The following is a 14,497-nucleotide window of genomic DNA, read 5'->3' on the forward strand; positions in this document are numbered from 1 at the left end:
CCAGATGGTCCAAATGACCCAACTCATGGGCCAACTGAAAATGGAAAACGAAGCCTTAGCGGCTGCGCAAGCCTAAAATGACCTCGAAAACGAGAAGAGGATCGAAAAAATGGTCCTACAGCAAACCATGGGGAGCAAATACTTCTCCCTCGAGCCTGAACCTTTCTCTAGCAAATTACCAGAAAAGTTCAGTTCATCTGACTTACCAAAGTTCAAGGCCACGGATAACCCCCGTGACCATCTACTGAGCTTTGTGAATACCATGAACTTGAAAGGCGTGGACAAGTCCATGTACCTACCTGCCTTTCCTTTGTCCTTGGAACCTGTGCCGCTCAAATGGTACTATCACCAGGACCCTAAGCTCTTCCCCACTTGGGAAGACTTTGTCAATGTCTTCATCAAGCAATACTCGTCGAACATGGATTTCCAAGTCACCATGCGCGAGCTGGAAGTTCTCTTCCAAAAGAAAAATGAGGGTTTCACAACCTACTTTGCTAGATGGAGGGACCAGGCGGCCCAGCTAATCAATAGGCCTCCCGAAACAGAATAGGTCCAAAAATTCATTGATAACTTAGACCCGGCTTACAGACAACACCTTAGGTACCTGGAACTCGACACTTTCAAAAGAGTTTATGATGTGGGAATAAAAATCGAGGACGACCTCGCCAAAACCATACAGAGCAAACCTGCATATAAGACCAACACCTATAATCGGGGTAACACACCCCAAACCCAAGAAGTCCATGCTGTAGAAGAGGCTTCCGCCCGAAGATACCCTGTAAGATGGGTCCGCGACCGAAAGTTTGCCCCACTCGGGTCAACTTTGGTACAAGCCTTTGAAAGACTAACCAATCAAGGAAAGCTGAGACCTATAGGCCCAACCCGCGACCCTCCTGTCAAAAACAAATATTGGGTCGAAGGTACTTACTGCAAATTCCATCAAGGAAATGGGCATGACACTGAAAACTGCTGGTATCTAAAAAATACGATCCAGGACATGATAGAGGATGAAGTAATACCTCTCCCTAACGTTGGCAAACCCAACAACAACAAGAGCCCACTCGGCTCTTGTCACATCTCCCTCAACCAACTAGAGAATTTCTACCCCACGGTGTATATTACACCTCAAGGTGCACCACTCGCTGTGGTACCTATGGATCGAATCAAGGGGGAAGTGTGCGGTGTGTGGAACGATGATGCTGAAGATATTTACCTATCTCAAGTCTCGGGCCAGGACCTCTTCACTGAAACTTGGCCCGGGTATGCTCCCATTGACACCACCCCTCAGGAGCCCGAGGTCGACAACCTCACCCGATCCGGAAGGATATACCAACCGGATATTCACCCACCTCCTATAGACGATATCCCGGTTAGGCAAACTCCTGAGAGCGGGCGGCACGCCACCGTCGCGGAAGTCATTGAAAATCCTCTCCTGAAACAACTGAAAAGAACCAAGGCTGAGATTACCATCTGGGATCTTATGTGTACTTCAAAGGAACATCGCGAAAAGCTTATTCGCTCACTTGACCTCATCTCAGTACCCACAGATATCACACCCGACTCATTAGTTAGCCATGTCACGAGAGATGCCGGAGAAAAGGCCATAGTTTTCACTGATAAAGACTTACCCAAAGAGGGGGGTGCTCACAATAAAGCCCTTTACTTAGTGGTTGGATGCAAAGGACAAAACATCCCCCTAGCGCTCGTAGATAACGGTTCGGCGGTTAATGTCTGCCCGTTGCGAACCGCCCATTGCTTGGGGCTAGGAAGCGATGACTTCCAAACCTCCTCGCAAGGGGTACGAGCTTATGATAACTCCCGAAGGCCTGTGTTGGGAAAAATCAACCTTACCATACAAACCGGGCCTGTGGCACGCACCACGGAGTTTCAAATAATCGACATCAAGCCCACTTTCAACCTCCTCTTGGGGCGACCTTGGCTCCATGACTTAGGAGGTGTGGCTTCAACCTTGCACCAAATTGTTAAACTTAACCATAACGGGGTAATACTAGAAATCCGCGCCCCTCCTCTCGACGTCAGTTGTACTATGGTTGGAACGGCCGAAACTGTAGATGACCTTTATGGGTTTCAAATGGAAGAAGCAATCCAGTTCATCGAAGATTATGATCCAGCATTCCTAGACGTGCATGCATCCCGAGTCATCCCTAGAATGCTGTTAGCTCAAGGTTATTTCCCAGGAACCCCATTGGGCATAAGGAAGAAGGAATGCACATTCCATCCTTTTCCCGACAAATATACTCCCTTTGGCTTAGGTTATGAACCAACGGAGGAAGATATTGCTGACCGCCTATCTAGGCTACGCCTTAACAAAGCCAAACAAACCACCCTCCTTCCCCCATATCAAAGGACCCTTAACGGGATGTTTGTTCGGGAAGGAGAAGAACACCCATGCTGTGATTTCCCTGACCCCTTCGTTCAGGATGGCTTGCTGAAACCCGGATTTGAAATTTTCCATGATTGCCACACCTTGGATGAGGCACCCCACCCCACCAAGACTAAAACAGCTGAAATATTGGACAACCAGGCTCTATGGACATTGTTTAACGAATCGAGGCATATGGAGAACGAGACTGCGATGACTACCCTAGCTTTACAAGATGAAAGTTTCGATCCAACCCGGTTAATCTCTCCTGCATCAACACTAGAAGAGGTCGAGAACGGATGGGTGAAGATATATCAGTGGGTCAACGCAAAAGGAATAGAATTCAAGATGAGTACCGGTGAAGGACCGAAGTTTTATGAGACTAAACCCCAGGCTTGAGCCACATAAGGCACCATTAGTAAAAAGCGCCTAGTAGTTCTTTAGATTGATAGAAAAAAATAATAGAGACTTTAGATGGTCCTAAGGCCCTTTAGAATATCGGTCAGTTTTATTTCAGTGTGTTTTCCTTACTTTCCAAATCAATAAAGGCGTAATATTTTTCCTAAAAATTTTATTCTAACACTAAATAAACACCAAATGTACTTGCAAAATAAAAAATAAAGAAGCGGCCCACTATAGGCCCACCAATCAAAACCCACTCGGTTTTGAGATAATGCCATGTGAACCAGTTCCCGAAACCCACAAAATAAACCACACTATCCCATCCTCAAAACCTAAAAAGCCAACCAATGTCATCATGAGAGCCAACCCATGCAACCCAAAATCAAAAAGAAATCACAAATCTAAAACAAATGCAAATGTTACCAAAAAAATAAATTCATAAAACGTAGAACCCACCGACAGCTTTCACATAAGATTCCATCATACCCTCCACAAAGATCTTCATAAGTTCCGCACCCTAACTCCATTTTCAAAACTGTTTTGAGTCACCAATAGAAAAAATTAATCTGGACAAAAATGCGTTTCACGCTAACAGTAAAAAAACCTCCAAAACAGCCTCAAAATTAACTTTAAACTATGAAGCCAAATATCAAGGCACAAAAAAAACGAAATAGAAATAAACGCAAGAACATGTGAAGCAAAACGTCAAAATTGACCGCCCAAGTTATTTTCAGCGCCCAGAGTTGGGCGCCGAAATTTCTGACGCCCCAGCTTGGGCGTTGAAACTCTCTGCCTGCCAAAGTTTTCCTTTTTTCGAAAAGTGCTCGTCATTTAATCCGCACACAACGGAAAAATAACGAACACTTGGGGGGTACAATACGTATCCAAATTGGTCGAATTTTACGAGCGTCGTATTTTACGCAACCTATGGAAAACGACAGATGAAAATAATGGCAAATACTTCACTCATTTAACCGATTATGTAATATGTTTCCACTTCAGGACATATCTACCAAGATCCGACATACTAGAACTTATTCTAAAGCTAAGAACTACGCGCGACCTGATTCTGGCAAGATACGTAGGCAATCCTTACCAAGGATTCGGTCCAAATAATAATAACAAAATTATATTCTTTGTGTAAAAAGTGTTAGACATATAAACAAAATTGAATGGAAACTAAAAATATGCCTTTATTAAAATATAATAAGAAGGAAAACAAAGTGCTAGGAATAAAAACAAACACAACTGAAATAAATAGAGGGCACCTACACCCTAGCAAAGAACTACACTACTCTAGTTCTTCCAGATCATCAAATAAAGTCTTGAAGAAAGCAATGTTCGCAGGATCCATCCCCATAGTCTTCTGCGCTGCCCCAATATCAATCTCCATAAGAACTGGCTCCTGGACACTAACTTCCAAAGATGCCAAATCTTTAGAAACATTCTCAGTTATAGCCTGCTCAGCCTCAAGGGCACAAACAGTGGTGGGAGAAGGATTACTATCATCGACTGGACCAGCCACTGTTTCTACAGGCGGCTGAGCCTTCCTAACCCATACATTGTTCCGGCGACGATCTCCGCGAGAGCTTGCATTCCTTTTAACAACAGCAGGCCCCTTCATGTTAGGCACCTTTTTAGGCCTGACACTGGAACGGGGAAGAACTTCCTTTCGCTTTCGATCAGGACGAGCTTTCACAGTCTTAAAACTATAGGTACGAGGTCTAGCAGAATCAGGACCCTCATACTTAACACGAATACGAGGTATCAAAAGCTCAGCCGGCTCTCCATTACGAGCCTCGGTCCTCACATCCTTGTCATCGGAACTCATCCACAACTTATAGTTTTCAGAAAGACCCACAAACCCATTTGTAGCTACAGCCCAACGCGGGAGACCATCATAATACCTAGCCCACGCTAAGACCCGTGTTTGTGCAAAGGTCGCTACCTTAGGTGGTACCGTATCAGAAAAGGGGATAGTCTGCCTTAAACCATATTGACGCATGACTCGGTAAGGGAATATATAAATGGGACAAGATAGCCCCAACAAAGAAATATAAACCGATACATCAGACCCCCCTGTCATAGTAGTCAAACCCCACCATGGCACCACCCACTTAATAGAACAAATGCCGTAAGTAAAAAAGCAGGTCCATTCGGCCTCATCCTGGCCTTGGTGCAAGTACTTTCGGTTACCCAAAGCTATAGGGCGATAATGTTTAGGATCGGCAGGAGCTTCCAAAAGTCTAAGCCGTTCCGCAAGCCAAATCTGCAAAAACAGGTACGATCGAATCAAAAGAATGAAAAGAAAGAAAAAAAGGTTCCTGGGGCGCAGTTTCAACGCCCAGGACCAGGCGCCGAATATTCCAGCGCCCAGCCCTGGGCGCTGAAACTCAGCCCCAGGCAAAAAAGAAAAGTGGCGTATATGTGCGCAAGGAAAAAAGTAGATTACCTGCAGTAATAGGGGGCTTCCCTTAAAAATTTCGGATTTGGCATCCTTCTTCAGCTCATCCCCACTCAACAATGTCTCAGCAACAACCAACGGCATAATAGAATAGCAACTTTCCATCTGGCTAATCAAGGGGATCAGCCTTATGTCACCGAACTCACCATTATTATTCGACAGCAAATAATGATTCAACAAGCAAAATACAAGGGCTCGAATGTTCAATTTTTGTTCGGACATATTCTTACTAGGCCTAAAATGATGTTTTACGAGTTTTGCCAAGTTAACCTTATCGTCTACAACAAGTTCAGCAAACATGTTATCATCTAGCCCTAGGAAAGCCCATATGGTTGTTTTACCCTCTTCAATAGTTCCAGGGGTAACAGGAGTAGCATTAGTAGGATAACCAAGGATCGCAGCAAATTCATCAGGCAAAGGACATATTTCATTGCCCCGAAAGGAAAAAACATGATGATCGGAGTCCCAAAAGTTTAGGGCAGCATACAGAAAATTATAATCAATATTAATTTGTTGTAAGCCTAAAAGTGCCTCTAAGTGGTATTCTTTTAACAAAGCTTTTTCTGTGGGAGTAAGGGCTTGTAGCCAACGCCTAACAGTCCGTTGGAGTGAGAAAGTAGGGATCGACATGGCAAAAACAGTAAATAATTAGAGCACAACAAAAAAGAGAGAAAGAATTTGAGAGTGGTGGAAAATAAAGACGTACCCAGCCCCTATATATAGCTGAACGCACCCAATAAGCATCCTGATCCCATTCGGAAACGTGTTTAGAAATCCGAAAATTAAATATTACCAGGAAAGAAATTTCAGCGCCCACCTCTGGGCGCCGAAATTTTTAACGCCTGAGCTTGGGCGCTAAAAATGCAGTCCAAGGCCCAGATTTCACAAAAACACGGAACAGGAAAGGACTTAAGACCGTGTTGCTAAAACACGAGGCCCTATTACAAGTAAGATCAAGCCCAAAGCACCTTTAGCTCCCAAATAAGCAAAACAATAATAATAACACTGAAACTTGGTCGAAACTTAGACTCATCTCAGAAAACGCTCATGTACACTTTTCAAAAAAAAAGGGGCAAGTTAAATATCATGGTCATTCTTCGAAACACCAAAAATATGTGTTGTCAAGTCATTGGTTTTCCAAATAGAAAATGTCTGTCTGTCAAAGGGATAATCCGGGCCAAGCCAAAACCGGATGTCACCTGAAAGCTAAAGTGGCACTCCACGGCTTCACTAAAATAGCACACTACTATAGGAGGTCGCTCGCACATACGAGCTTGACCCCGAACATGATTACAAGACGCGAAAGAAAACCGACGAGCCCCAACACTTGGGGGCTCGCGAAAAATGGACTCCAACAGGGAGCGCCAATCAAAATCACATTTCCAAACTACGCCACGCACCATAACATGTTTGGATATCTCAAAAAATATTGTTAAACAAAAATACACAATGTGGACCCACTTATAGGACACGTCTAATCAGGAAATATTACGACCCACCAACAGGTTGTAATCACCAAAAGCTCTTCTACATAGGCAAAATAAGAAATTCAAAATGGGCTCGCCCACCCTCAGCGGGCGGGGTCTGCGTCACTAGCCGCGCAGGTCCTCAGTTTTCGAAAAATAAAGTTTTCAAATTTAAAATAGGCTCGCCACCTTCAGTGGGCGGGGTCTACGGCGCAAACCACGTAGGTCCTTATTTTCAAAAAAAAAAACAAAACAAAATAAAATTTCAAAACAGATTCGTCCACTTCAGCGGACGCGGTGTCCACCCTCAGCGGACAAGGTTCGCCACCTTCAGTGGGCGGGGTCTACGTCACAAACCGCGCAGGTCCTTATTTTTAATTTTTTCTTTAAACAGATTCGTCCACTTCAGCGGACGGGGTGTCCACCCTCAGCGGACAAGGTTCGCCACCTTCAGTGGGCGGGGTCTACGTCACAAACCGCGTAGGTCCTTATTTTCAAAAACATCAAACAGATTCGTCCACTTCTATCCGACGGGGGGTCCCCCTCAGAGGACAGGCTCGCCCACCTTCAGCGGGCGGGGTCTGCGTCACTAACAGCGCAGGTCCTTAGTCGCTGCAGCGATAACTTTTACTGGATTTTCCTTCGTTTTACTTCCTATAAAAACAAGGGTACTGGATTTTCCTTCGTTTTACTTCCTATAAAAACAAGGGGGTTTTCTCGTTTAGCCAGCCCTGAAAATGAGAATCTTTAAAAACGTTTTACCTCGTGATTGGGCTTGGCCAGGCCCAATTACACTTTACATCTTTAATTTCGAAAACATCTGTAGTTACTCCCAATGACAAAGTGAGGGAGTTTTCTACGCACCTTTAGATCCTTCCAATGACAAAGTGAGGAAGTTTCTATACTATCAGTTGACAAATCCCAATGACACGTGAGGGATATGTCAACACTTCAAGTGATGACCCTTAAGTCAAATGTTATCACTCGGGGGCTCGTGAGACCCTCGCAAAACAGGTCACATACACCATGGCTTGTGTGACGCACTCCGTCTAATACTTTGACCATCGTCTTACTCCAAGACTCAGTCAAAGTGGGGGCTAACTGTAGACACCTACTTTTGTCCCCATTCCCGCAAAGGGAAAGGTTCAATGATGAAAGCATAAAAACTCCACTTAACAACGCATCTCCTATAAAATAAACGAATCTCGATACCCCATTTCATTTCACCCGAAACCTGCTATTTATGGAAACCTACTAAAAATAGTAATTGCCGTAAAAGGTAGCTTCTAAAAGTGGCAAAATCATAAAAGATAGAAACCTGTCAGAATTAGGTGTTGCATTCCAACATAAATCCTAAATGAGATAGAAAACCGCGAGAATCCTATTCCTGATAGGATTCGGAAATAAGAGTTACGTATTAATCCTAACGAGCCTAGAGTTCGTAACGGGCCCAGACGCATTCCGTCACAAATTGATACGCGCTAAGAGACTCAAATTAACCTCAAACTCTACGGATTTTAGAATCCGAATCTGACTAAACAAAAACTGCCCAGACCCTATTTTCAACGCCTGGCTCTGGGTGCCGAAATCTTCGGCGCCCAGGCCTGGGCGCTGAAAATACCTGGGTACGTTTCTTTTCCTAATTCTCTGTGGATTAGAACTCTGCAACTCTATCTTTCCACGAACTCTTCCCTATAAATAGACCCCTAGTTTCGACGTGAAACGACACACAACAACACATAATATGCTATGAGTATTGACTCTAAATCCCTTAGCCTAAGCCTCTCGCTGCGAAACTGTTCACGCGTTCTGTCGCAATCGATCCATAAATCGAACAGAACGTATCCTGTCCCATAATCGAGATTCGTTAAATAAAAAGGAGAAATAGCAAAGTCAAAGTGGTTAGTTTTCTGAGAACCCTGACGCACCTCTCAAGGGTGCGTCGTAATGTGTCCCTTTTCGATGATTTAACTGCTTTCCTCACCCTTTTTATGAACTGTTAAACTAACCTAATATGATTTTTCTATCATGCCTAATAAATATAATATTTTTGGGAAATCGGATTATCATGCTAGGTCCCTTAATGATATTTAAATCAGATAATCACGATCGAATTAGTATTATATGTTGCATATTGCTAAAATCAATTCAGATTAGTTTAATAGTTAATGCATGTCCCTTCAATTATTTATGCTGAGCTAGTAAGGATATCCTGCCTCTGGAGTTATTGACGAGCGAATTACTCCTCTCGGTAGTTACAGTCCCCCGAACCCTCAATCTCTACCTTGCGGGTGTATATTGAGAGATCCCCACACCAGGGATCACAAGGGAACCTACGGCCATCGTGGTCAAACATAATTGCACTCCCTTTATGTCACGATAACCGGATTTTGTCAGTTTTTCTCATTGTCGTTAAAAACTGAATGACGACTCCTATATTACTAGTCAATTGGGTGTATACTCACAGGAAATCCAATTACACTTGATTGAATAAAAATAATCGTCACACCCACGAGGGACAGGTCACGCATTAGCCTCGCGCTTTTTCGACCCCCTCACACTCTCAAAATTTTCTCATTCAGTTGAAGTATTAAGTAACATACGATGTATTACAATTATTACCTAACAATCTCAACAATGTCCAAGATCAAAACCTAACACTAAAACTTCAAATACGACCAAACAAAATCGAAACTTTGACAGAATCACAGTGGATAGGTTTACCCTATGTTTACCAGATCACATTTGCATTTCATGATTATATTCTGCTTAGGCTGAACTAGTAGCTAGTAGCTAATAGATAAACAAAATACTTGCATGACTGAAACTTGTGATATTTTGGGTCCAGTAAGTCTCAGGGCACTTGAAATAGACAAAGGATTCATATGCTAGATAGGTTGTGATAGCTGAATATGATGCATTCTCTAATTATTCAGGGGAAAGGGGGAAAAGGTAGTTAAATACTTGTGTATCACTAGTCCAATAGTCACAGTAGATGTTGTTGACATGACATTTTTACCCGCATATTTTATCTATTAACAAAACAAGATTCTCATTGCAATCAGAAACACACTAGCGTAAAAACCAACTCACAACTTACTTGGATATACCTTAGAAACCAACCACAAACTCAATAAACAAAGTCATCTTGACACACCAAAATTGAAGTTCACTGGCAGGAGAACCCGCATACACTGGTCAACTATGTCTAAGATTGAAACTTACCGTGAAGACACTTCTAAAGAATGAACAGGAGCATACAGTTACTGAGTTTATTTTTACCACACAATTTCTTTATACAGTCCAATAACTCCGGTTGTTACGTGCATTACTGTCGACAAAAAGCACTAAGAGCTAACTAGAAATTTCCCAAGGAATACAGAAACAAAAATGAAATCAGACATATATAGTCTCCCTTAAATAATTTACTGATAGCCTTAATATTATATTTTCTGTTACCTTTCAGTTAATGATTCAGTAGCATGTAGAACCCTATCTTCTTTTACCTTAACTTTTCCATTTTTCCCGGAATAGTAGGTCTTGGATCAGACAGTAGTTTGCTTGCGTAACTCTACCTAAAAGGATTAATCATTCACATGCTTGTAATGTAGTCCAATTCATGCGAACTAAACTGAACCCGATCACTAGATTGGATGAGTATAGAGTCTACTATAGACTGATCAGGACCTAGATTTTGGTTCTTGTTCTGTTCATTTGATGGGATGCCTCTGTTCAGTTCAGAAAAATGGAAGTGCAAAAGTGGTTGAAGGCAGAAGTTTAGCCTCTGTTTAGCTCGACAATTTCCTTGCATTTTTTCTTCCCCTCTTTTTCTGATTCACGTTCTTCTCAGCTTAAGAAAAGCAAGCACATTCAACTAAAACAACAATCACACACACACACATTCAATACCCAACTATAGTAAGGTTTACAATATCAATGATTTGTTATATGCAGCCCATGAGCTTTCACTTTGACCATTCAATTTATCTTCCATCTGATGATTCTTATGTGTAGCAGATTGTAATAAAATTTTACTACCCTTAAGTATGTAATAAATAATTATTAGAAAATTATAAAAGATCTTAATAGAATGGAGCCATTCTTGTTATGCTGTCAGACTACTTTGTCATTCCCTCTGAATTGAAATATATTAGGTCTCATTCAAGAAAAATTCCTAACCCACAAATCATGCTTACACTGCACCTGGTATGCCAGGCAACACTGTCTCTTCTCTCACACATACACTAGCAGACAACCTAACAACACACACAACACCAGATAAACAATTCACATTCAAAAACTATCTATTTATCCTATTATGTCTATCAAAATTGTTTACCAAATCAACCTAGAACTAGAGGAAACTACTAGTTGTGTTACAATTGAGGATTACAAGGCTCTGTTATAAACTGAACCATCCAAGTGCGAGTTGAACAGAATATTAATTGTTTGAAAAAAGTACCAAAAATTAATTTCAAGAACCACTATTGTAACTCACTAAACTAAATTACGAAAAGAAACTGATTTTTCCAACCATAAACGGAAAAACTATCGCAAAGATTATCAGTAATCTAGATGATGATTCAACAAAATTCATAAAACAAATGAATGCTACAGTAATTGCATTGAGGGATACAAGTAGAAATTGCACACAACCATAGAGATAAATAAAACGAATCAGATTGAGTTATTACAGATATGAACTGGGCAAAAATACGAATTGTTACTTCAATTGAAAAAGCCCGAAACAAAATTTCACCCAGCCACATAGGGGGAAAACGAACCAGGTTGTATAATTAAACTAAATTAATCCAACAAACACAATCGAATTGAGTAATCAGGTTACAAAATTCAAAAAAAAAACTAACAAGCTTGAAATAAGACTGTATTTCAAAGATTATTCGAACTATGACGATAATCCTAAATAAACCCTAGAAATTTGGGGGGTAATAATTAAGGCGCAGGAGAAAGAGAAAATTGCCTGTAGATCTTTGGGAGGTAGAATAAACGGATTCCAAGGAATTGACGGAGAAGGAATCGCCGTTGATGGCGGAATGTAGGGTGATGATTGCTCGGACTTGTCGAGGTTGACGTTGTTACAACACCAGTGGATTTTGGCGTTGCTCGTTCATGGAACTGATTAATTGGAATGGATTTTTGTAGTAGGGAATTCAGCCATTGAAGATTAGGGATTGGAGTTGGGTAGAAGTTGAAGGAGAGTGGGATCGAAGTTGGGAAGAAGGTGTGGAGTAGGGAATATTTTCCTTTTTTCCAACTTTTTTCACGAGAGAGGGAGCCCGCCATTCCAAGGTTTAATTAGCCCGCCATTATCAATTTTAATCCCGCTTTTATGAAAATGTAGGGTTAAACGGTTTTTAGATTTTGAAAAAATTAAAAATTAAAAGATAAGAGTTCGTAATTAGGGGTGAGCTAAAAAAAACGAGTTTTCAGTTCAAAATCGGAATCGGTTAGGACTAAATTGGGCTATGCCTTTCGATTGGTTTAAACTATGATATAAAGAGTACTATGTTGCATTTTATTTAACAGAAAAAACAAATACACAAATTCTTATTTACAAAGGGTGTACAATAAATATTGTACACCGGAGTAAAAGTTAACTCAAAATGTTAAAAGTTAAGCTTATATATGTAAAAGTTATCTATTTTTTAGTGATAAATTTTTTCATTTTAGTAAAAACATATTTCTTCAAAACCACTAATAATGTATAAAATTAATCATTTAATCATTTATATCAACATTTTTTTACTAATATAAAAGTTAATCAAAACTAGGTTAAAGTTACAAAAATATTGGTAAAAGTTATCTTGGTGTACAATAAATTTATTGTACACCTTGTGCGCGCAAGACCTTTTGAAACAAATATAACTGGTTTGAACTAATGAATCTTATTCAATAACATATGGAGTAATTAAGTATTTAATCGAATCATAAAATATTACTTTATCTGAATTAATATGTAAGTTATATGTTTTATTACTCTCTTTGTTGTTATGTTGTTTGAACTTGTTTAGACTAAATTGATATAATTCTAATATTCTACATCAGTTAGCTCATTATGCCACAAGGTCGGACCTCCGAAGCAATAGCATCAGGCCAGTTTATCAATCTACCATGCATTCATCTATAAAGCACGGGTGGTTGTAGGACCAATTTTACCTCCGCTTAGCAAACTGAGAGCTTGTGCAGGGTTCTGCAAGTCCAACATAAACAACCAAATATGACTCAATCTTCTAGGGGAATTTGACCCATTTCTTGCTGTTGCTTGGTCGTGGCCCATGGCACAACACGCCAGCACCATTGCTAGGCCTTGTGCTCGGCGTCGGCGCTGGGCCTTGTGCCTTATGATGTGCGACGTGGGTGCGGCCTTTGCTCGTCGAGTGATGAGACGACTCGCTTGCCAGCTTGTCGCTCGTTGAGCTTCAGATTAGTTTTCCGATTCCGGAATTTATTTCCGTTTCGAACAATATTTACATTTCCATTAATATTTCCGATTCCGGTAATAATTTCCTATTCTGACAATATTTCCGATTCCGGTAATATTTCCGTTTCCGGCAATATTTCTATTTCCGTTAATATTTTCCGATACGAACCATGTTTCCGTTTCCGGCAACATCTACGACTTGGATAATATTTATTTTTTCGTCGTGAACCATATTTCCGTTTCCGGCAACATCTTCATTTCCGGAATATTCTTTACTTTTCATTTTTGACGATTTCAGCTCCCACTGGAACCGAGATCCGTCATTTCCGAATGATCATAAATAGAGTACTTTAATGAATAATATATTCACTTAAATAATTGATCCGTTCACGTACTATTTGTGTGACCCTACGGGTTCAGTCAAGATCGAGTAAGCTGTGGATTAATATTATTAATTCCACTTGAACTGAAGCAGCCTCTAGCTAAGCATTCAGTTCACTTGATCTCACTGAATTATTAACTTGTTAATTAATACTGAACCGCATTTATTAGACTTAGCATTAAATGCAAACTTGGACCAAGGGAATTATTTCCTTCAATATACATATCAGTTCTTATATGGACATGATATGGACATATGATCTAGACATGATGTGGACATATCAGTTATTATAAATACATGATATGGACATATCGCTTCCAATTTGTACACGATCTGCATTTTTTTCTCCTGATTTGTACATGAACTGTACAATATAGTTTATGATTTGTACATGGTATGCACCGAACCGATTTACATATGTATAAATGAGTTTACATTTGATTTAAACTTTTTTTTTATTACCTTGTCTGACCTAATCTGAAATAAGCAATAAGGTGAACTAAATAGGGTCTTATATCACTATTATATGTTATAATCTTGTATTATCATATTCTGATAGTCTTATATGATTATAAATATGTACAATCCTAATTGATATCTAAATAATTTAATATAGTAAAATGTGATTATTAATCATAATTAAACTAACTCGTAATTATACACCCGACTACAACCCCAAGTACTTGATTATGACCGGACTCAATTTAATAAAGTATAGCAAATAATATAAAAATACATCCTTTAATAAAATACAGAAAAATCAGTCTATAATTCGAAGAACAAAATTACCACCCATATTTACCTAAGTCATATTTATCTGTCCTCGAGAAATTTGGGAGGGATGTTTATTTTCATTTGGATTTGAACTGGACCAAAAGTACCAAATGGAGCACTCATTCACAACCAAAACCGAATTTGTCAGACTTGAAAACAAGTTATCCATACACGCTGAAGTGCT

The sequence above is a fragment of the Spinacia oleracea genome, chromosome 4 (assembly GCF_020520425.1).
Source record: "Spinacia oleracea cultivar Varoflay chromosome 4, BTI_SOV_V1, whole genome shotgun sequence".
NCBI lineage: Eukaryota > Viridiplantae > Streptophyta > Magnoliopsida > Caryophyllales > Amaranthaceae > Spinacia > Spinacia oleracea.